The sequence below is a fragment of the Trachurus japonicus genome, chromosome 20 (genome assembly GCF_045865225.1).
Source record: "Trachurus japonicus isolate A0001 chromosome 20, Traja_1.0".
Taxonomy (NCBI): Eukaryota; Metazoa; Chordata; class Actinopteri; order Carangiformes; family Carangidae; genus Trachurus; species Trachurus japonicus.
Genome location: NC_140926.1, coordinates 8,321,452 through 8,344,285, shown reverse-complemented (window position 1 = coordinate 8,344,285; position 22,834 = coordinate 8,321,452). Strand labels below are relative to the sequence as shown.

At 43.3% G+C, this 22,834-nt stretch overlaps 14 non-coding genes across 14 annotated transcripts; all 14 read left to right on the top strand.

Moving 5' to 3' along the window:
• The first annotated feature begins 18,449 nt into the window (after positions 1-18,449).
• On the top strand, positions 18,450-18,531 carry trnas-cga (transfer RNA serine (anticodon CGA)). The gene has a single exon. It is a non-coding gene; the product is annotated as a tRNA-Ser (tRNA).
• Positions 18,532-18,905: 374 nt separating this feature from the next.
• trnag-ucc (transfer RNA glycine (anticodon UCC)) lies at positions 18,906-18,977 on the top strand. The gene has a single exon. It is a non-coding gene; the product is annotated as a tRNA-Gly (tRNA).
• Positions 18,978-19,069: 92 nt separating this feature from the next.
• trnas-uga (transfer RNA serine (anticodon UGA)) lies at positions 19,070-19,151 on the top strand. Its single transcript has one exon. It is a non-coding gene; the product is annotated as a tRNA-Ser (tRNA).
• Positions 19,152-19,907: 756 nt separating this feature from the next.
• Positions 19,908-19,975, top strand: trnas-uga (transfer RNA serine (anticodon UGA)). Its single transcript has one exon. It is a non-coding gene; the product is annotated as a tRNA-Ser (tRNA).
• Positions 19,976-20,191: 216 nt separating this feature from the next.
• On the top strand, positions 20,192-20,263 carry trnag-ucc (transfer RNA glycine (anticodon UCC)). Its single transcript has one exon. It is a non-coding gene; the product is annotated as a tRNA-Gly (tRNA).
• An 83-nt stretch (positions 20,264-20,346) lies between these two features.
• On the top strand, positions 20,347-20,428 carry trnas-uga (transfer RNA serine (anticodon UGA)). Its single transcript has one exon. It is a non-coding gene; the product is annotated as a tRNA-Ser (tRNA).
• Positions 20,429-20,784: 356 nt separating this feature from the next.
• trnas-cga (transfer RNA serine (anticodon CGA)) lies at positions 20,785-20,866 on the top strand. The gene has a single exon. It is a non-coding gene; the product is annotated as a tRNA-Ser (tRNA).
• Positions 20,867-21,212: 346 nt separating this feature from the next.
• trnas-uga (transfer RNA serine (anticodon UGA)) lies at positions 21,213-21,294 on the top strand. The gene has a single exon. It is a non-coding gene; the product is annotated as a tRNA-Ser (tRNA).
• A 202-nt stretch (positions 21,295-21,496) lies between these two features.
• On the top strand, positions 21,497-21,568 carry trnag-ucc (transfer RNA glycine (anticodon UCC)). Its single transcript has one exon. It is a non-coding gene; the product is annotated as a tRNA-Gly (tRNA).
• Positions 21,569-21,660: 92 nt separating this feature from the next.
• trnas-uga (transfer RNA serine (anticodon UGA)) lies at positions 21,661-21,742 on the top strand. Its single transcript has one exon. It is a non-coding gene; the product is annotated as a tRNA-Ser (tRNA).
• Positions 21,743-21,958: 216 nt separating this feature from the next.
• Positions 21,959-22,030, top strand: trnag-ucc (transfer RNA glycine (anticodon UCC)). Its single transcript has one exon. It is a non-coding gene; the product is annotated as a tRNA-Gly (tRNA).
• An 83-nt stretch (positions 22,031-22,113) lies between these two features.
• trnas-uga (transfer RNA serine (anticodon UGA)) lies at positions 22,114-22,195 on the top strand. The gene has a single exon. It is a non-coding gene; the product is annotated as a tRNA-Ser (tRNA).
• Positions 22,196-22,397: 202 nt separating this feature from the next.
• trnag-ucc (transfer RNA glycine (anticodon UCC)) lies at positions 22,398-22,469 on the top strand. Its single transcript has one exon. It is a non-coding gene; the product is annotated as a tRNA-Gly (tRNA).
• Positions 22,470-22,561: 92 nt separating this feature from the next.
• trnas-uga (transfer RNA serine (anticodon UGA)) lies at positions 22,562-22,643 on the top strand. The gene has a single exon. It is a non-coding gene; the product is annotated as a tRNA-Ser (tRNA).
• Positions 22,644-22,834: the final 191 nt, after the last annotated feature.

Below are 22,834 nucleotides of genomic sequence, written 5' to 3'. Positions count from 1 at the left end.
AAAAAATAAATATATTAATAATTAAATACTTCACTATGCTTTATGCAGTATAGCCTATTGTTGATATTTATAAGAGCACTTTGATTGTCATCCTGCACACTTTGCGGCAGTGTCATTAAAAGCTGTAGGGTCTTGAAACTGCGGATTCCGATTCTGCATCAGGCATATGATCTGTCATTAATGTCTCACAGCTGCCAGTGGCATATCATCATGTATCCTCACAGATATATAAATATAAAGTCACGGTAAGTACAGCAAGTGGAATGACATTTCATATAAACTCATTTACATACATTTGCTGTGTCACTTACGGCTTATTTTCAGTGGAGCTCAGAGCTAATGATACAGTTTCATATGTAATACTGCATAGTTAGGCTGCTGTGTGTCAAAATAAGAGGATTTTTGACAGAAAGAGCAGCAATCAGGTGCTCATGGTTTGAAGAGCAGCAGTGAAAATCACAGGTGGCAGTAATAAATTTAATTATCTCTCTATTATAATTAGCCCTGCAGGTACAGAAGTACTCACCGAGGTTCTGAGACATGTACTACTTTAGCGAAAAATGTCTTCTACTTTATCCCTCAACTCCATTACATTTCAGACAGAAAAAATGTTCCTTCCAACTGTCTGACTGCTGCAGTGTAGCCGTATTTTGCAGTTTCATATCTATATAAAACACAGTTTAATGCTTATGTTAATGAATTGAACTCATGACATGTTAACAATGATAATCTAACGCTATGATGGGCCATTAGGCTTAGAAGTTCCTTTTCTTTTGATATAACATTGGATGTCTTTTCTTGTGAAATAATACTTTTACATTGTGGCATTACCAGGAAGACGGTTTGAATACTTCCAGCTTCAATTAACCACCATGAACACAAGACTCTGAAATAACACCTATGCATTTTTCAGTATCTTTATTTGGTACAGACCGTGATAATGAATTTTAAGACTGAAGTAAACAACAAGCAGCATAACAAGAAATGACAATGCTTCACTTGAGGGAAATTAAGTTAAAATGTTGTGGTTATTCGTGTAGCTGTTTTCATTAGCTGCTCAATTACCGCTGGCATTAGCAAATTTGTCTACAGTCTGCTGATGGGATGAATATTAAAATGATCAAAACCAAGTTCATAAATCCAAACGATTTTTTAATTGTAAATCAGACAAGTTAAAGTGAAGGCGTTCCACCACAGAGATCAAATGAAAAACAGAGTGGCTGCACATGAACTTGGCAGATCCTCATATCTACACAGTACTGGCGAGCTTTAAAGGCCCAAATAACTCTCTGCACATGAACACATGCTGGGCTGAGCTGAGTTTGCTTCATCCACAGACGAAGTATATTATATTTACCCACAGAGCAAGAGGTTAGGAACAAAGTAAGTGCTCCTCACTGCTCCTCTTTGAACGCGACAGCTTAGCAGAAGAGGGTGGAAGTGAGGACCAATGCAGGTCATTAGCTCGCTGAAATACCTTCAGCTTAATTTATTTCTGAAGTGATTATGACTGCACGATAGGCTAATTAGGAACTCTGCTTAACATTTTACACATACTGTTTGTAAAGCATTAACTTCCACTGATTAAATACATAATCCCCGATGAGTGCTCGTTTGTGTGTTTGACAGAAAACCTCGCCTTAGCTGCATGCAAATTCAAATTCAAACACTGTATTTAGGTGTTTTATGGAATGATGAGCAGTCAAGTGCGTACGTCTCAATTAGTGTGAAAAGATCCCTCCCATAATGGGAGGAGAGAGCGGGTGTGTGCATAAAGGCGATGGGCTGTCAAGTCGGAAACGGCAATCTTCCATCCAAAAAAAGGAAAGAAAATTATTTACGTCATGTTTGTTTATATCTTCAGCTCACATTTAGTTTCTAACCTTTTCTGCTTAACCTCTTTTCTTACACTGATTTAATTTTGTCTATCTCTGCAGCCCCCACATCCTCCATCTTTCCCCTCCATCCTCCCTACTGTCCTTCACTTATCGTTCTTTAAAAGTCATCTCAGGTTAGCTGGAATGTCACATCGCTCAAGTGTGCCCTCTGGGGCAGCCCCTGTTATTTTAAGGGGTCATGTACATTTATCCAAGCAATGAATAAAGAAGCACCCCAAGGCTGGAAAAAAGAGGCCTGAGTCGAGACATGGCTGAAAGGACAAAAACAACATTGACTTTAGAGGAGTGGGATTAAACAAGGGACCCCTTTTTAGAGATCAAAGGTCAAAGATGGGTGCAACCTGTCATTATGTGGCCTTTGGCCTGGCTCAACGGACCTTGGTCTCTTGGCCATCCACCCAAGAAATGGCGATTTACAGTGATTTTTCAAAGAGAGGAAATCTGTCAGAGAGCCTTCAGTAACACATCCCAACTTCCAGCCTTTTACGTGTGAGTGGGAATGTTACCACCATGAAAAACCTCTGCAGCAGCATCCACACCATCAGCGAACACCAAAAACGCCACTGAAACTCAGACTAATGAAATTCTTTTAGGGTCAGCAGTTCCTTAAGGTGGTGTCACAGCTACTCACTCGTACGGGGAAAATCTGGAGAGACAGCTTGGAAACAGTCAGCTCTGAATACATGCCACACCAACTGGTTGTTTTCATCAGCAATTTGAACCTGATCAAATTATTTTGACAGCCAGCAATCAATTGCACAAAGTTGCATCATCTACAGTATGTAAACATTTTAATTAACTCAGATGTATGCCCGTGCATCCTCCGAGAAAAGCAAGCAAGAGAAAGTGCAGCTTCTCTGACCATTAGCTGCTGCCTGGAATGCTTGCAGTGGGTGTAGTGCTCATTAAGCAGTGATATAAAGCACAATCTCATAATGACTTAAGATCTGTTGTCTGGTAAGCACTAACAAAACGATTGATTCGTAAGCAGAGGAAGAGATGAAGCCAGGAGGAAAGGGAGAAAATTATAATGAGAGTGTGAGAGAGGGAGGGAAGGAGGGAGAGGCATTTAGTTGGCAGACAGTTTCCTGATTCAGCCAGGCTGGAGAGCAGGGGTAGCTGTCTTCTTCCATGTACCTCATCTATCACTGCCTATTTCTAGGAGACTCACCCGTTTCCTCCACCACACACACAGATGGAAGGGAGTGAGAATTCAATCTTTCCTTGCCTCACAGTCATCTGCAGAAATGCATTTGTTCACCCTTTGCGGCAGGGCCCCAAAACCTGCCAATAATCGTCCACCAGGGTGGGAAAAAAAATCACTGCAGGTAACCGAGCTTTCTTCGTGTGATCTATTTCCAATCTGTAAAGTCCCACAGGTAGATTAGTGGACAAGTAGAAATGGGCTTTAAGGGGTAAAGGTGGTCTTTGACGCTCGGGGATCCAGTGGCACCTGAAGAAAACATACAAAAATACACCAGTCAGGAGCACATACACACTTTCATAGTAAACAATTTCTGTAGTTTTTCCTTCTTCTCTTTTAGCCCAGAAAAATGGACATCAAGCTAAACAGTTCAAATGGGGAAAAAGGTCAAATTTTGGTTTCTGTGAAAGTGGAGACACAAAATTAAAAGAGGCAAAGAGACGAAGAGTGGAACCAGTACCACTACAGTACATCAGTGTATCTTCAAAATTTTAAATGTGGATCACTGTACCAGATCCACAGCCTCCAGAGGAACTCTGCCAAGAGATCAAGAGTAAGAGGAGACGGGGGTTACGTGGAAAAATGATTTAATATGCTGAGAGTAAGAGATAATTTACAGTCAGTATAGTTTGATTAACTTTGAAAAAGTAATTGGAGGTTGATTGTTTTACAGAAATGTTACAATGTATGTGTTGACAATTATTAATAATAATGATTATTATAATAATCTTAGAGGCTGATGATAGACACATAGGTTATGATATTTTTTTTAAATACTGAAGCACCAGAGAGGCTAATAGCACACTCAGGGTGATAGAATAATAAGTGTCATAGATATCTTAGTGAAGAATGTGTTATAGCCAGATTTGGACATGTTGTGAACTGAATTTACACTCTGTTAATTTACATCTGTTGTCAGATTAATGAAGATGCTCTCAGAATTTGTTGTGAACTTTTGTTCTTGCATGTGTTTTCTTAAATCACAGTAGCCTAAGAGGGCCACTGTAGTTTTTCACTAGTAGTGTGTGCAACAGAGGGAACCAGCAAAGTAAAGTGGCTGGAGAATCAAAACGATGAAATGAAAAACTTTAAAATGCTCCAATAAGCTGAGGGGAGCTGCACAGTATGTGTCACTGGGATAGTTAAACATTTTGGCAAATTGGCCCATTGCCATAATCCCCATAGTTTTAGGAGTGGGTTTGTTACCTTTAATTGTCAGTGCAAGATATTTTTAGAACGGCGGAGCAGAGTCGTGAGCTGCTCAGAGCTACGCTACGGAGGCTCATGGAATTTCTTGGTTTCCCTCATCAAACTCATCAAATACACAATCCAACAACTCCAAAATGCTCTCGTGGACAAGTTGTGACCTGCACATTCACCACGCTATGAGATAATAACAGAACGTTACAAGACAGAGTTGTTTTCAAGGTAAATTCATGCAAAACCGCTGATGCGTGTTCCCATCGCCTCTAAAACAACAATGTCTCATAACGTTACATTATTATCTCATAGCGTGGAGAATGTGCAGGTCACAACTTGTCCACATGAGCGTTTTGGAGTTGTTGGATTGTGTATTTGATGAGTTTGATGACAATTAAAGGTAACAAACCTACTCCTAAAACTATAGGGGTTATGGCAATGGGCCAATTTGCCAAAATGTTGAACTATCCCTTTAAGATAAAATGTGGATCACAGCCACTTTAATTCACTATGGGAAGAAATTAGTGTCAGTTTATTTATTGATGGAATAAATCCCAGTTAACATTTAGGACAATGTGCACCTGCATTGAAAAGCCATGAGCACACAGTGTAATGAAACCCAATGTGTTACTATTAATAATGAGAAACTAGAGCTGTTTACTGATACTTGCTCACATGTCAGACTGTGTTTGAACTGATGTCCTACCACTAGTGACATTTGGAAAACTTCATCCCCCAATAAACTGTTCTGACTCTGAGATTTCATTTTGTATTTTAATTTGTGTTTGTAAACCAGTGTTTACACAGGTTTCTAATGTTGGTGCAAGCTGTCGCACAGACATCTGCTGCACGTGGAAATGTTGGCCGACTTTTCCGAAATCAACGGGCCTCGACTTCTCCACGCTGAATGTCTCTCATCAACACGTCTACATCAGGTCAGAGCGAGGCTACTACGATGATGATCAGAGCGGAGATCCAACTCTTAAAAAAAAAAACACAACTATCTCCCTCTGGTGAAAGCCAACGCAAGTTTGCTGACGTCCAGACTCTTCTCTTTCCTCTCCGTCTCTTGCCGCTCTTTCTTATTCATTTGCATAATCCCTGTGACACTCCGATTAATAACCGCTGTGTGATTTGCATATCTATGCCTGAAATTGAGGACAGACATTCACACAGTAAATACGGTCCAGCGAGAAACAAACTGTCGAATGTGGTTTTCATGGGACAAGAGATCTCCAGGGAGAGGGATGAATGTGGAATATTCTTAGGGTTAAATCACACTCAAACAACCATAAACACGCACACACACACACACACACACACACACACACACACACACACACACACACACACACACACACACACACACACACACACACACACACAGACCCACATATGCTTACAGAGTACTTTCTAACTCCTCTCCAATCCTTTTCTTAAACCCTTGGCCCCAGCCAAACACAGAAGGGCTGGGAAAATGGAGACCTTACTACTGCAGCAGTTCCTGCTACTAACAGTTGTTTAAGAAGATACAACCCCCCCACAAAACATGGCCAAGGCAGTGCTCTGGTTCAACCGTGTATTGGACAGTGAAGGCAGATTACGTGTCAGGGGCTTGTGTTTGCTTCAACAGTGCCCCCCAGTGGGGAAACAGAAGGCCTTCCCATGGTTTCTGCTTGATTTACTCATCAGATCGTTGCAGTCTGCTTAATATCAACAAGTTGAATGTCCATGGAAATGCTTCTCATGGACAGATTGTAGACATGTGTAAGACCACAAAGGCAAAAAAGTGAACAACATTTTTTCATAATGTGCAAATGAAACATTCATCATCTTTACCTGGGTGATTTAGTCACTAAAAGAACAAAAAGCTGCACTTCTGCCTGTTTTCTCAAATCAAACCTGTTAAAAATGATTGTCTGACTTCTGGCATCATCAATATAAAGCTGTTGTTTACATATTATATGATAGATAGAATAATCAGTATTTAATTTATAATCTAAAAATATTAAAATTTAAAAGTTTTTCAACATAAAATGTTAGTAATAATCCTTAAAGAATTTACAGCAGGTATTAAAGGATTAGTTTTGAGAAGAGAAAAACTTTTTAGATTTTGTTGACCATCAAAAAGGTTAAAAGTGAATTTCCTCCCGTGTGGTCCTCATTCATTTGTGCTGGGTGACTGACTTGTACACACACCTTCACATGCATACAAATCCCCGCTGCCTCTAGGAGACCAAAGGCTGGAAATGACAAGCCTGCAATGAGGTAATGACATTTCCTCCTGCGTAACATGGCCAAAGGCCTTTCCCTCTCTCTCTCTCTCTCTCTCTCTCTCTCTCTCTCTCTCTCTCTCTCTCTCTCTCTCTCTCTCTCTCAGACGACGACAAGGCGCTGATATCTGGCCAGCTCCAGTGACAAGCCCCGCTCTAATCGGCAGGTACAGCTTTCACTGCAGCTCAGGACCCAACCACAGAGTAGGAGCTAAATAATTGAACAGGTGCAATATGTTGAGGCAGGGTGGGTGGGTGGGGGAAGTTCGGTCGTGGGTGAGGTGGGGAGGAGAAGGACTCATCCAAAATATCTGCAGTGTCCTCTGTTTGGGGTAAAAGTCATCAAACATGGTTACCTCACTTTTTTTTTTAGACAATTCCCGTGTTATAACAAATGCACCACATTGTCTCCAGCTCTCTCAGGGGGACCGGGGCCGGTGCGAAGGCCCATGTGCGTGTCCAAGTCAGTGCCATTTCCCGCTGAGCTACCCAGCTGGATGTGTTAATCCCTCAGCTCCACCATACTATTATCTTACATTACACTTCTACACGCACACCTCTACTTCTCTGCTCTGCTAGCAAATGTTTTTCACATCTATTCATTGTAAGAAAGAAACCTCTTTTTCTGCAGCAGCATTGCAACAGCAGTGGTTGGTATTTGAACCCTTAGCCTCCTGATCCATAGTCAATAGCATTACCCAATGAGATATCCAGGAGGATATGTTAATTGCACACAGTGGCAGGGTGATAGCTCCTTCATGTCAGTGTTCAGAGAGAGAGAGATCATGTGTCTGTTGGATTAGCTCTGTCTGAACAACGTGTGACTCCAGATGTTCAGGTTGTGGGTTCGACCCCTGTTTTTCTACTTGTAATACAGTCTTGCATTTAGTCTTTGTGTTTATTTTCTTTTTAGAACCAAGACAGAATCTATCAATATTTCAGTCTACCTCTCATTGGCAGTGGTTGTCCCACATTGTCCCACATAAAAACTGACTTTGTCCCACATTTATTTGTTAGGAATCTGGTCACCGTATCCACCACCACACACCACAACAGGTGATCTATTTAACGTTTTCTATTTTTTCTCTTGTGCTTTTGTGCTTTGCTTTCTGCTCCCAGGTTTTCCATCAAGTGTCCGGGTTGCCATGGCAACAAATTGGGATGTCATGCAGGCATTTCACCCCTGTCTTGGCTCATGTGAACGAGAACTTCACGGCCATACCAATTCCTGATTTCACGGAGAGGTTTTCAGCGGTGGGAAGTGAGTAGGTGTGTGTGTGTGTGTGTGTGTGTGGGGCAGGTTGACTGACCTTGAGAGACTGTCCGTGTGCAGGGTTTGGAGAGAGGGAGGAATGGATTCAGTGAGCGAAGATGCTGTGAAGCAGATATCCGCTCTCAGAGCCACACATGGCGAGTGCCACAGCTGCAGTCGGCTGAAACCGACGTGGCCTCTGTGTGAGAGCGAGGCGCTGCCCTCTGACACAAACAGCAACACTCCCGTGTACAGCTACAGGTATCAGTGCAGACGCAGAGCTAGTTAAAGATGACGTCTCCAGGAAACTGAAAGAAGAAACATCAAAAGTTAAGACAAAAATAGTTGCTAGATGCAAATAAAACTGCACTTGTATAGCCTCTGACAAAATGTCAAATTTCTGGATAAGCAGCCACAGCCTCACCTTTAAAGGTAGAGTTTTGTTCGTTGCCCCTCGCGCCCCTCCTCTCGGGCTCAACTATGTAGCCTCCTGCCCCTGCCAGCAGCGGTTGTCAAGACCGCAGAGGAAAGGAAATACAGTCCGAGAGAAGTGCTGGAGCCTTGCGCCGATAGCCGACTGTCACCAACAACGGGAGCCTCTGTGCTATGCTGTTATGCCGTTGTGGTGAGCTGGGAAGACGGATGCTAACCGCTACCGCTAGCTGAAGTTAGCATCGAGCTAGCTCACCACAACGGCCCTCATACTTGTTACCAGTCGAGGCTTTAGTTGTCGGTGACGGTCAGGAATCGGTCCGCGGCTCCAGCGCTTCACTCAGACTATATTTCTTTTTCCTTCACCTGAGCTCCGTCATTGGCTGGAGAGAAAACACAGACTCTCTCGCTCTCCACCCAGAAACGTCCATGTGCACAACAAAACAAAGCAAAAGACCAAAATACAGGCAGGGGGAGGGGGCGCTGGCTGCAGACACAGTCACCACCACACAGGACTAGAAGCCCATAGTTCCTCGTGCTGTAAACTGACCTTTACTGCTCTTGGCAATAAAACAGTTCTGATTTCATAGGTGATGATGATTAAGACAGATTTCATTTCTAAGTCTAATGTTTATTTTTGGGCACAAAACTCCAGACCTAACCTTTAAAGTTGAGCTGTTATATTGAAATATCAGTTTTATTGATTTTATTTTGACCTTATTTGACATTTGTCAGTTTTTGAGTTATGCCCAAAATCCTCACCTCTGAGTGACTGTCTGCACCAAATTTGAAGAAAGAAAATCCTCAGATATCACGTTCATAAGAGTGGGAATTGAAACTACATTGTCGTTTAATGGACGTCTTCCCTGTTTCACTATGACGAGAGAAAAGCCTTTCATCCTGTTGATTATCTTCATTGTTCATGTTGATGAAAGCATTTCTCATCTTCAAAATGTTCTTCTTTTATAAACAGGTGGAGAAGAGAAACCTGCTGCATGTGATGAAACATAACCCCCACCCACCAAAAAACAAAAACGCTAATGGTGATCAGGCTTTAGAGAAAACAAAAGAAAGACGTCGGTGGCTTTTTGCACGTTGGTTCAATATGAACAATTTTTGACTCTGTGGAAACAATCAGTAGAAATGTTCATCATTGTACTGATAAAAACGAAAAAAAAATTGGTGTTGCAAATGAGTATTAATGTTGTTATTAGGACACAGATTTTGATCGTTCCATTTATTTTCAGTTTTTTAGGGAGATAGTTGGAATAAAGTCTAGATTTCCACATCCAGCCTCACAAACATTTTCACTGGGACTAGAAAAAATAAAACAAATCTGTGTGTGTGGAAGTCTTCTGTGGCATCTCTCACTCCCAAAAGTTTGACAGTGTCAATCAATCAAATTGGGCGTTATGGCAGCATAATGTGCACTTTCTCTCAAGAATGCCCGTCAAAGGAGGCATTGTGGTGGAAACCTCCTCTGGACCCACAAAGGTGTCACAGTAAGCAGGGGTTGTCAGAGGCTTGTCACTGCTGGGTGGTTTGAAAGCATGAAAAATATCCTCTCTGGGGAAAGAAGGAGGACGCGCGGTGAGGAGAGAGGGAGCGTGTCGCCGTATATATGTGTGTGTGTGTGCCTTAACTCACTTTAAGCCTGTTGCATCAACCCTTGTCAATCCTCCAGACAATAGGTCTCCATCCACATGTGCGACGGTTTTTCACCTTCAGGGGTGACAGATATATTATTCAGCTTGACAAGCAGTGCCACAGGGAGATCAAAATCTTTGCCTAATTGAATGCTGACACTTTAGGTTCACTCACACTCACAGCTATATGCAGACTGATTATTTGACTGGATGGGATTATTATGGGGTGAAGATTCCATCAAAAAGTAATTCTGGCAGTCTCAGGGTCAGATTCAACGTTGCTTATATCTGACAGAAAAGCACCTTTGGCACAGCTGACAGCCACGTCTTAAAGGTAATATCCACCTGACAGGAGACTTGGTGCAGGTCCAGGCTCGGGATTTTTTTTTATTTTTTATTTTTAAAGCTGCGTTAGGTAAATTCACATTTGGGCAGCGTAAGTGACAGTGACTGATGATCACTTCTACTTTTTGGACATTTAAAAGACTTAATCACACAGAAAATCCTTCAACATTAAGGCAATGCAATATAATGTTGGCAAACTGTCACACACATCTTTTTGTAGTGGATTTCACAAAACAGGTTCAGCAACATGTGAATTCAAACTTAGAGACAGGTTTGGATCTAGACTTAAAAGATATTTCCGACCTATTTTCAACTTTTTTTCCCCAGTTCTTTTCAGTATTGTTACTATCGAATACCCAGTTTTTGTTAGTTGATAGGATTTGTTTTCCTATGTGTCATTGGATGTGCTGCTGTGTTTACTTACTGGGTCCGTGCACTCGCGCAATGCAACAGCTCCACCAGCGAAATCCCATACATCCAACTTGTAATTACTGCTCGAAGGCAGATGTGAACAGAGGTTCCCATTTGGCAATTTCATGTTTACAGAACAATATAACGATATGACTGAATCACAGTCCCAGGCAGTCCAGCTAATACAACTACAAATAACATATCTAATATCACAGTGTATGTACATTTAGACAGTGTATGGAGGTGTCTGGGTCTCGGTGAGTCAGGCTGTGATGCTCTGCCCTGTAGCACTTGCACTTTGTGACTTATGATGATGTGTTTTGGCTTCAATTTTTTAGTTTTTATCCTTTGCAGATTTAATTTGTATCAATTATTTGTTATCACAAACAGCCTTTCTACGACTGCTCCCCTGACGGCAACTAGAGCTCTGGCTTTTTGGCCTCATATAAAATGTTTTAACCTACTCTACTTCCCTACACAGGTTCACTTCAAGCCTTGGGCCATAAAATTGGCTTGTCACTATGTCCTCCAATTCAATTTATTACCAAGAAGTGACAACTAATGGCACAGTGACATGGCATATGCTTATATCACCTTATCTTATCAGAAGCAGTATGGTTTGTGGGGGTTTGTTCACCAAACTGGATGACTCAAGAGCCAATAATGCAAATGTTATACAGAAATCTTGAAAATCTTGACAACAAAAAGGCTGAAAACAACATATGAGACGAATAATAGAGTCCGCACACCAGAAGCTGCTCCTTGAAAATTTAATAAACATGACATTTCGGGCACCTGCCCTCCATCAGACATGGTAGTATTACATTTTTTGGGATGTGCGTGCTATTTGTACCTTGTTTTGTGAAAACAACATCGCAACATAAGCAGATTAAATAAATGAAAATGACATCAGATATCATATAATACATAAAGAGGAGTAATTATAACGAAGCAAATTAATGTACCAGACCCTCCTCCTTGAGCCAAGCATGTGCTATTTTGGTGTGCTTCTTTTTCCGTGTCAGTTTTGATAAGAGGCCAGTGGAATAGATAATGCTTCTCAGGGGTCTCAGGGGGTCGGCTTGGCTCCTGTTAGAATTCATTTAGTCAGATAGCCTCTGTGGATTATCCCTGTTTTCAGAGGCCTGCATTTCTGACAGGTCATTATTGTACATCACACTGGGACCTACTGCAGAGAGCACCACGTAGCGAGCCCCGCCATGCATCCGCGACTCTGCACAGCAGCGTCTTATGTACACACACACACGCACACACACTATCAAACGCGCGGCCAGACAGGGGGTAAGAAATACCCGCTCGTCTGATGTGCCGGTAGTTCAGTGGTGGACCTGATAGATCTGCTGCCCCGGCTCTCCATGATCATTACTGCTGCTTTACAGAGTCGGGGCCAAGGAGAGGACTCACACTCACATGTAGGAGCTGCGAGCGACGAGCTGAATGCTTGATGGATGGACCCAAAGACTGCATTTAACTAATGGGAACTCTGTGTCAAGGAGGAAGAAGGTGGGGGCTCAGGTTGACATCTCTGTCTTTCACACATGTACTCACACACCCACACACACACACACACTACCTGGACTGTCTGTAAAATAAGCAGTTACGTCCTGCTAACTATTTTCGCCTTAGCAATAGGATTGCAGTGATTCTTGGTAGATCGTCCATCAAGATAATGCATATCCAACTTTGTCGCTGTGTTGGTCCAACCCAACAATAGCCTTTCCATTGGGAGGGAAGTTTAAAGTTGCACTTAAATTTAAAATAAGCTACAATGCAAGAGCAGGTATTGTGCAGATTTTTCCATTTTTCATTTCAAGACCGTTTTTTGACATGTTTGTGGAAACAGCCTCTGAGTGGCCTTTCACAGTTCTCCTGACTTATGAGAGCTGCCGCTGTGAGGAGACGTGCTGTCAGCCACTGACTGGAGAGTGTCATACAGCATCGCCTTTGAACGTTTACACCAGAAAATCTCTTCCACTTTTTTAACGAGCACACACAGCGGTGCCTATCATGACTGATTAAGTCATTTACGACATTTAACATAAGGGGACTGTTGTGTTTGTGTGCTACTACGAGCGGCATTTAGCCTAGATTGCTAATATTAGAAGCTTGCTGCTTGCATTTATGTTATTTTAGCACAAGCTGAGTATTCGGCAGCTCCTTACACATGAAACAAAGTGAGGCTGCTAGCTGCCATTAGCTGTCACCGAAGTGATATCAGCGCTCAGTCACGCAGGATATGCACCAGTCGAAATCACGTCTGCTGAAAGGAAGTGGACGTTAGCACTGAAATAATGGTGGAGTCGGACAGACAAAGCACAATACTGTGCAGGGCTGGACACACTTTCTGTCATTGTGGCCCGAAGTTACATTTTGTTTTTAGGCGACATCTAGTGGCCGTGGTGATTATGACAGGAGCAGAAGAGGAAGTGATAAAGTAGAAAGCAGGATGGTTTGGTCAATAAAACACTGGACTTTGTGCCGGAGATTTGGTTTTGATTCCCACATTTTTATGCAGGAGTCTTATACAAATGTAATAATGTCATCAGTAACCACGACAACAGAGTTGGTCCAGTGTTGAGGAGGCACTTATTTCTCACTGCTAACCCTAATCAATGGCTGCTTTGCGCCTTAAACCTAATGAAGCCATGACGGTTATATTAGCAACCATGGCAACAATCAGTAGCATGACTACCAAGATCTGTATTTCAGAGGACTGTCGGTCGTATCCATAGCATCATAAGGTTGAAAAATTGCCTTATTTGGTTGTTTAGGATGGGTTGGAGGGGTGCCATGGTTACAAAAAGATAAGAAAAAAGTGGACAAAAGGAGATACACTTGTTATTCTGCAGGTGTTCTTGTTCATCCAAATCTTTAATCATAAAAGGCTGAGTTTATGAAACTTAATATGAAGAGGATAATATTTTAAAGAGGAGAGAAGGACATAGTTGAAGCATAAGATAATCCATGTTTGTAGATAAAGATAAATACTGGATGAATCATTCAAAAGTTAAAAAAAAACAAAAAAAAAACTTGTCTTGTAATAAAATAAAAACACTTAAGAACTTTACTTTATCTGGATTTCTCCAGTCTCTTCAATGATAACGTCTGATGATCACTTCAGCTTCAGCCTCTAAGAACATGAACAGTTCATTTACATCAGTGAGAAACTAATTTCCTGTTTCATGAAAATGCGCAAAATGCATGTTTGCATTTCAGCGTGGCTAAAATAAATCACACTTATCCTTGGAGAGGCAGACAAGAGAGGCTCGCAATTCAGCCAACACGACTCCACTTGACCTCTCATAAATGGCCGTGATTGAGGCGACTAAGACCTGAACTTGCGGTCTAACAGCTGAGTGGCATACAGAGAATAAAGGCTCAAGAACAACAGCAGGCGGCTCGTCGCGTCCCTGAACTCATGTGCAACCAGTCCTCACCACACAGTGTCTATATCCCCTAAATAATGACACAGCAAAAGAGCAGGATTTATGTGAAAAGCTCAATGGGAGCATGTGCACACAAGGCCCTTCAATCTTGCCCTGGCAGCATTAACAAATGACTAGCTTCCATTAAGGAGCATTAGAAAAGAATCTCCAGGGCCGCACAGAGCTAATATTCACTGCTAATTAGTGAGTGTTGGCCGACTGTCTATCAAAACCGTGACAATAGAGCAGAATTACAGAGGGCTGCCATGGGAATGAGTGGGTATCTAGATGGGATTAATGTAAACAAGTGAGAAATTGTTGATGATGAGGTTCCTGTCTGCTCAGGGACCGTCCCCCCGACAGCGCAGTGCAGAGAATTAAACAGTGAGAAACTACATTGTCCCACCGCAAATTGCGTCACTGAGTACACATCCAGCGAGGAGGCGCCTGTTGAATTTTGAAATGAGTCCACACAGAGCAACTCGCTCAGCAAGGTCACTGTTTCTGACCCTTCCTGGTAATTATTCTTGATACAAGGATTAATATCTAATTCAAGGCGTAGGTCCGGATGACTCTTTTGTTATTAACTTTGCTACAGTGGGGAAACCTTTCAGGATTATTTCAATTCAAAAGTGATTACAATTTCAGAAGTGATTACTTTTGACCCAGCAGCTGATTGCAAACTGTGCTGGTAGGTTTACTCACCACATTGATTTCCTTGCCAATATTGAGGGTAGAGCTCCCAAGACATATCACCCTGCTCTCTCTGCTATACTCTCTGTAAATCTTATTAGAGATGGAAGCTGATGGAAGCCGCTTCCCCGCACGATACCGAGAAGAGCACAAGGTTAAAAGAGGAGACAAGTTTGACTGAAGTTTAAAAGATGTAGTCTTCAACTTCAAGTTCTGCCAGAACACGTCAATACCCCTCCACACATCGACTGTAAACAAGTATGACACCTTCTTTTGGTACCGTCTGTCCAATTATGGCTGAGTGAGTTTCACTAACTACCTACAGCAATTAAGGAGATCATGAGAAAAGTCTAGTGTTATTTCATTTTAACTGTAGTATATTTAGTTGAGCTCCCTTCCTCAGGATTCACTTCTCCACATCCATCTTTTGAAGTCGACTTAAGGATATATAAAAAATGTTTCTTATGACAAGTTTCATGCTGCATCTGCTGGTTTGTATTCCTCAGACGTGGAGCTGTCTGCTACCTTGAGCGGTTCTATATTCACTTCTTTTTCCAACTTTCTTTCCCTTGTCCCACTTTATGTTTACCAAACAATATTGACAATGGAGCAGAATTACAGAGATACAGAATTACATCTCCATCTATACCCGCTCTGGGTCACAGGGGCACCCAAGTCTATCAACATTCGCTTGGTGGAAGGAAGAGAAAAACCTCTACGCAATTTCCAGTCCATCTCCGGCTTAATACAAAGACAGATGCAGTTTTGCTGACAGCGTGGCCCATTTAGATGTCTCTTTGCCTTCTGGTGTCAAACAAACATGCTAACACAGAGAAAGGCCTCACAAACTGATGTCAGTGCTGACCATTGAGGTCTATCAAAACCAAAATCACATTATTATCAATGTATGCACCTGTCAAGTAGAATAACTTTGAAGGCCATTCATGTGGCAACAATTAATTTTCTGGCTGGCTAGCACAACTCTGCTGGCATGCTGGTTAGCAAAACAATGCAACCATCGATTACGTGAAACAGGTGCAACATTAAAAATTAAATTGATTAACACACTATCAATAAATAACACAGACCTATTAAGCCTATGTTAGCTAGCCTGCATAAACCTACATCTTCTCACTAACTTTCCATGATAAAAATAACAGGAACAAACACCACCGGGTTAACAATGAGCAGTTCAGGGCCTGGATTTTTTTCTTCTTCTCAAAAGCCTGTGGAGAGCAGAGATGATAAGTGAATATTGGGCTTCAATTTGTCAAGTGGCCAGAAACACAACTGCAAACGAATGCTAATGTGGCTTTATGTCTGCTTTATGTGTGTGTCTGCAACTGTCTGCAAACAGTTGAGCCATAAAACCATCTCAGGCCCCTGATGTTCGGTGGCTGTGGCGTGTGCCAGTTTTCTTTGTTGTTTCTCTGCAGCTGCAACAGTAAATCCCAATTACTGTGGACCAGACTGCACTCCTTCACATGCGTGTGCTCCACACTATTCCAATAACTAAGCTTTTGCTTGTACTGCAACTACTACAATCCCCAAACAAGCCAAGGACAGGGTGCAAAATGTGCTACACACACACACACACACACACATGCACACACACCAACTGCTGAGTCAGCTCCCTGTTGGGTGTTAGCAAATGATACCAGCTCATGGTAGATGGATCGCCAGGCGGTGCCTCACTTCAGAGGCGAAGGCCAGCTTGGCCATATTAAAAGCACAACAGAGTCACCATGGCGCTCTTTGGCATGCTGCTCGGCCTCTGCGCGTTCGTCACATAGAGTCACCCGGGGAATACTTTCTACCTCTACTGATCACCGGCCTGCACCTCCTGGCCCTGAGAAATCAACACCCAGGATTTATAGATTTACCTTAGATTGGCTGTCCCACATTTGTACCCCCATAAATACTTTTACAGCTTTGCTAATGCCACTGTTGGGAATAAACAAGGTTACGGCGGGCAAGATGAGGCTGAGATTTAGTTGGCATCTTGGACAGCACAGGCAGAGCAATGAGAAAGGAGGTGTAATGTCAGAAAAGGGAGGAAGCAGCTCTCGTTGGGGATGAGCACTTTATAGTCGGAGCAAAACAGGCTGTACTTTTACATACAGTTAGAGTTTTTACAGGTGCTCTGTGCTCTGACTAACTTCAGAGGAGAATTGTTTTCTAAGAAACTAGTTTGTTTTCTCTCCTTCCATATGAACTAATCTATAAGGGCCTGAGCATTAAGTTAAATATGTAATTAGCATTAATAAATAAACTTCCTGGCTTAAATAAAACTGATGACATTGGTCACATTTCTTATCAAAGACATTATACGTTAATTATTCAAGCGCATTACTTCACTTCAGTTTTAAATGCTACTCATTTGGACAACTTCATGAAACTTGCAAGATTCAAAAGCATGAAATATGCATGGTCAAGCCATCACTCTCTTCATAATGAATAAGCATACCTTGGAATTGACACATTTGCTCTCAGAAAGGACCTCTAGGACCGACAACCACATATATATGCAGCCTGGAGTTGACTAAGCACCGCATGTCATCCCACTGTTTGCTCCGTCAAAGTCAGCAAAAGCTCGCAGGTAAGTTTGGGCCAGACAGGAAGGAAATTCATTGAAGGACATTAATTGTTTATACTGGTCCCAGTTCAAACACAGGTCAACTCATCATTGTTTCAGAAAGAGCTCATGTATATTCCCTCCGCTAATTTGCCTCGACAGACAGCTTCTTTTCTTTCCGAGATGTAATTCAGTCTCTTTGAGTCTTAAATTTGACGAATTGCATGGATAACCACAATTAAGAAAACAGCAATAAAAGTCTCAGCAGGCCACCCAAGCAGCTGCAAAGCACTTACAGCTACATTGCTTAACAGTAGGTTTAAACACATCAGTCACTTCAGATGAGCTGCAGCGCTGAGGCTTGGATTTTGGTGAGATTGTGTTGATCTGTGACTCACACACCCTGATGATATGCATTGAACACAACACTACCTCTCAGTGACCTCTGTGGCTGCAGTCATTATCAATCTGCAGGAAACCCCCCACTCCACCCCCCTCCCTTCAGGACAAGTATTCATCATTTAAAGGTGAGCATTTACAACAGCTTTCTGTTTATTGATGTCAGACTGTGGCTGCAGGCCCACGGGGTCAAGGGGATTTAAAGCATCTCAGGAAAATGCACCTTGATTACTTATCCGCTTTCAGTGTGCAGAACGTGACAATCTCCCCAGGAACAGGTGGGAGCTTATCTGACTCTGCTGATCGTTCTCCGCTCAGGAAACGTTCAGAGAGAGGGGTACAGGTAGAGGCAGAAGACAAGATTGGTTCAACTCTCGCTGTGCTAAATATGAAACTACTGTACAGGTGGCAGCCCATTGGTTTAACCCAGTGTAACCAGTAACTAGTACAGTGACCATGAGAGCGCAACACTCAAAACAGCCAGATGTGCACCACATGTACACCGCCCGTGCGATGGTGATATAGTGGTGAGCATAGCTGCCTTCCAAGCAGTTGACCCGGGTTCGATTCCCGGCCTTCGCAGCTTTTTCTTTACAATCTTCCAGACCTTCTCATCTCATCAAGATGTGTAAATGCTTGATAATCCAAATCAACACAGCAGGACCTTGGTGTCTCGTTGTTGTGGCCGAGTGGTTAAGGCGATGGACTCGAAATCCATTGGGGTTTCCCCTCACAGGTTCGAATCCTGTCAACAACGAGGCTGTCAGCTGTCCTTTAAGCAAACAAAAGTGGTTGTTGACTTCTTGGTAACAACAGTGTAACGTGAAGACCCTCAGACTTCTGTTTCAGAACAACACCAGCTCCAACTTGGTTCCCTTTTTACATCTTTGTCACTCTTTCACCACTGCTGTAAACTTCTCACTTGGCAGCCAGATGTGCACCACCTGTGCGATGGTGGTATAGTGGTGAGCATAGCTGCCTTCCAAGCAGTTGACCGGGGTTCGATTCCCGGCCATCGCAGCTTACTGTTTAAAACCAGTTTCCTTCACGACCTTCTCATCTCATCAAGCTGTGTAAATGCTTTATAAAACAGATGTGCAGCCAGATGTGCACCAGATGTGCACCACCTGTGCGATGGTGGTATAGTGGTGAGCATAGCTGCCTTCCAAGCAGTTGACCCGGGTTCGATTCCCGGCCATCGCAGCTTGTTCTTTACAACCTTCCAGACCTTCTCATCTCATCAAGATGTGTAAATGCTTGATAATCCAAATCAACACAAAACAGGTTGGTGTCTAGTTGTTGTGGCCGAGTGGTTAAGGCGATGGACTTGAAATCCATTGGGGTTTCCCCTCACAGGTTCGAATCCTGTCAACAACGAGGCTGTCAGCTGTCCTTTGAGCAAACAAAAGTGGTTGTTGACTTCTTGGTAACAACAGTGTAACGTGAAGACCCTCAGACTTCTGTTTCAGAACAACACCAGCTCCAACTTGGTTCCCTTTTTACATCTTTGTCACTCTTCCACCACTGCTGTAAACTTCTCACTTGGCAGCCAGATGTGCACCACCTGTGCGATGGTGGTATAGTGGTGAGCATAGCTGCCTTCCAAGCAGTTGACCCGGGTTCAATTCCCGGCCATCGCAGCTTGTTCTTTACAACCTTCCAGACCTTCTCATCTCATCAAGATGTGTAAATGCTGGATAATCCTAGCCTGGCTCTCGTCAGACCCTTGTAGTTCCGCAAAGCTACGCTGAGCTCCGCACAAGGGTCTGGGACTGCTCCATAGGCGATTCATTTCAGAAGGCGGGGCCTTGTAAAAAAATCTTGTATGTGATTGGATAAACCACTTGTCCGTTATCTTGTTGACGTGCTACTTCAGCCACTCACTGTGAGCCGCCATTGTTGTTTGACTCAAACAGTCGCTTCAGCGCTACGTCACACCTCAGAAAGTCCCGCCCGGCGATCCTGATTGGTTCATTATTTTTTGCTCCGGGGAAGAAGTTTGCATTGGCCTCGAGTCCAGACCCTTGTGCGAAGCTGAGCGTAGCGCCTCTGGCGTAGCTTTGCGGAACTACAAGGGTCTGGCGAGAGCCAGGCTAGGATAATCCAAATCAACACAAAACAGGTTGGTGTCTAGTTGTTGTGGCCGAGTGGTTAAGGCGATGGACTTGAAATCCATTGGGGTTCGAATCCTGTCAACAACGAGGCTCCCAGCTGTCCTCTTAGCAAATAAAAGTGGTGGTTGGTACTTGGTAACAACAATGTAATAAATGTAGAGTCAACAACAGTGTAACATGAAGACCCTCAGACTTCTGTTTCAGAACAACATCAGCTCCAACTTGGTTCCCTTTTTACATCTTTGTCACTCTTCCACCACTGCTGTAAACTTCTTACTTGGCAGCCAGATGTGCACCACCTGTGCGATGGTGGTATAGTGGTGAGCATAGCTGCCTTCCAAGCAGTTGACCCGGGTTCGATTCCCGGCCATCGCAGCTTACTGTTTATAACCAGTTTCTTTCACGACCTTCTCATCTCATCAAGCTGTGTAAATGCTTTATAAACAGGTTGGAGTCTAGTTGTTGTGGCCGAGTGGTTAAGGCGATGGACTTGAAATCCATTGGGGTTTCCCCTCACAGGTTCGAATCCTGTCAACAACGAGGCTTCCAGCTGTCCTCTGAGCAAACAAAAGTGGTGGTTGACTTCTTGGTAACAACAGTGTAACATGAAGACCCTCAGACTTCTGTTTCAGAACAACATCAGCTCCAACTTGGTTCCCTTTTTACATCTTTGTCACTCTTTCACCACTGCTGTAAACTTCTCACTTGGCAGCCAGATGTGCACCACCTGTGCGATGGTGGTATAGTGATGAGCATAGCTGCCTTCCAAGCAGTTGACCCGGGTTCGATTCCCGGCCATCGCAGCTTGTTCTTTACAACCTTCCAGACCTTCTCATCTCATCAAGATGTGTAAATGCTTGATAATCCAAATCAACACAGCAGGACCTTGGTGTCTCGTTGTTGTGGCCGAGTGGTTAAGGCGATGGACTCGAAATCCATTGGGGTTTCCCCTCACAGGTTCGAATCCTGTCAACAACGAGTCTGTCAGCTGTCCTTTGAGCAAACAAAAGTGGTTGTTGACTTCTTGGTAACAACAGTGTAACGTGAAGACCCTCAGACTTCTGTTTCAGAACAACATCAGCTCCAACTTGGTTCCCTTTTCACATCTTTGTCACTCTTCCACCACTGCTGTAAACTTCTCACTTGGCAGCCAGATGTGCACCACCTGTGCGATGGTGGTATAGTGGTGAGCATAGCTGCCTTCCAAGCAGTTGACCCGGGTTCAATTCCCGGCCATTGCAGCTTACTGTTTATAACCAGTTTCCTTCACGACCTTCTCATCTCATCAAGCTGTGTAAATGCTTTATAAACAGGTTGGAGTCTAGTTGTTGTGGCCGAGTGGTTAAGGCGATGGACTTGAAATCCATTGGGGTTTCCCCTCACAGGTTCGAATCCTCTCAACAACGAGGCTCCCAGCTGTCCTCTGAGCAAACAAAAGTGGTGGTTGACTTCTTGGTAACAACAGTGTAACGTGAAGACCCTCAGACTTCTGTTTCAGAACAACATCAGCTCCAACTTGGTTCCCTTTTTACATCTTTGTCACTCTTTCGCCACTGCTGTAAACTTCTTACTTGGCAGCCAGATGTGCACCAGATGTGCACCACCTGTGCGATGGTGGTATAGTGGTGAGCATAGCTGCCTTCCAAGCAGTTGACCCGGGTTCGATTCCCGGCCATCGCAGCTTGTTCTTTACAACCTTCCAGACCTTCTCATCTCATCAAGATGTGTAAATGCTTGATAATCCAAATCAACACAAAACAGGTTGGTGTCTAGTTGTTGTGGCCGAGTGGTTAAGGCGATGGACTTGAAATCCATTGGGGTTTCCCCTCACAGGTTCGAATTCTGTCAACAACGAGCCTCCCAGCTCTCCTCTTAGCAAACAAAAGTGGTGGTTGGTACTTGGTAACAACAGTGTAATAAATGTAGAGTCAACAACAGTGTAATGTGAAGACCCTCAGACTTCTGTTTCAGAACAACATCAGCTCCAACTTGGTTCCCTTTTTACATCTTTGTCACTCTTCCACCACTGCTGTAAACTTCTCACTTGGCAGCCAGATGTGCACCACCTGTGCGATGGTGGTATAGTGGTGAGCATAGCTGCCTTCCAAGCAGTTGACCCGGGTTCGATTCCCGGCCATCGCAGCTTACTGTTTATAACCAGTTTCTTTCACGACCTTCTCATCTCATCAAGCTGTGTAAATGCTTTATAAACAGGTTGGAGTCTAGTTGTTGTGGCCGAGTGGTTAAGGCGATGGACTTGAAATCCATTGGGGTTTCCCCTCACAGGTTCGAATCCTGTCAACAACGAGGCTCCCAGCTGTCCTCTGAACAAACAAAAGTGGTGGTTGACTTCTTGGTAACAACAGTGTAACGTGAAGACCCTCAGACTTCTGTTTCAGAACAACATCAGCTCCAACTTGGTTCCCTTTTTACATCTTTGTCACTCTTTCACCACTGCTGTAAACTTCTTACTTGGCAGCCAGATGTGCACCAGATGTGCACCACCTGTGCGATGGTGGTATAGTGGTGAGCATAGCTGCCTTCCAAGCAGTTGACCCGGGTTCGATTCCCGGCCATCGCAGCTTGTTCTTTACAACCTTCCAGACCTTCTCATCTCATCAAGATGTGTAAATGCTTGATAATCCAAATCAACACAAAACAGGTTGGTGTCTAGTTATTGTGGCCAAGTGGTTAAGGCGATGGACTTGAAATCCATTGGGGTTTCCCCTCACAGGTTTGAATCCTGTCAACAACGAGTCTGTCAGCTGTCCTTTGAGCAAACAAAAGTGGTTGTTGACTTCTTGGTAACAACAGTGTAACGTGAAGACCCTCAGACTTCTGTTTCAGAACAACATCAGCTCCAACTTGGTTCCTTTTTTACATCTTTGTCACTCTTTCACCACTGCTGTAAACTTCTTACTTGGCAGCCAGATGTGCACCAGATGT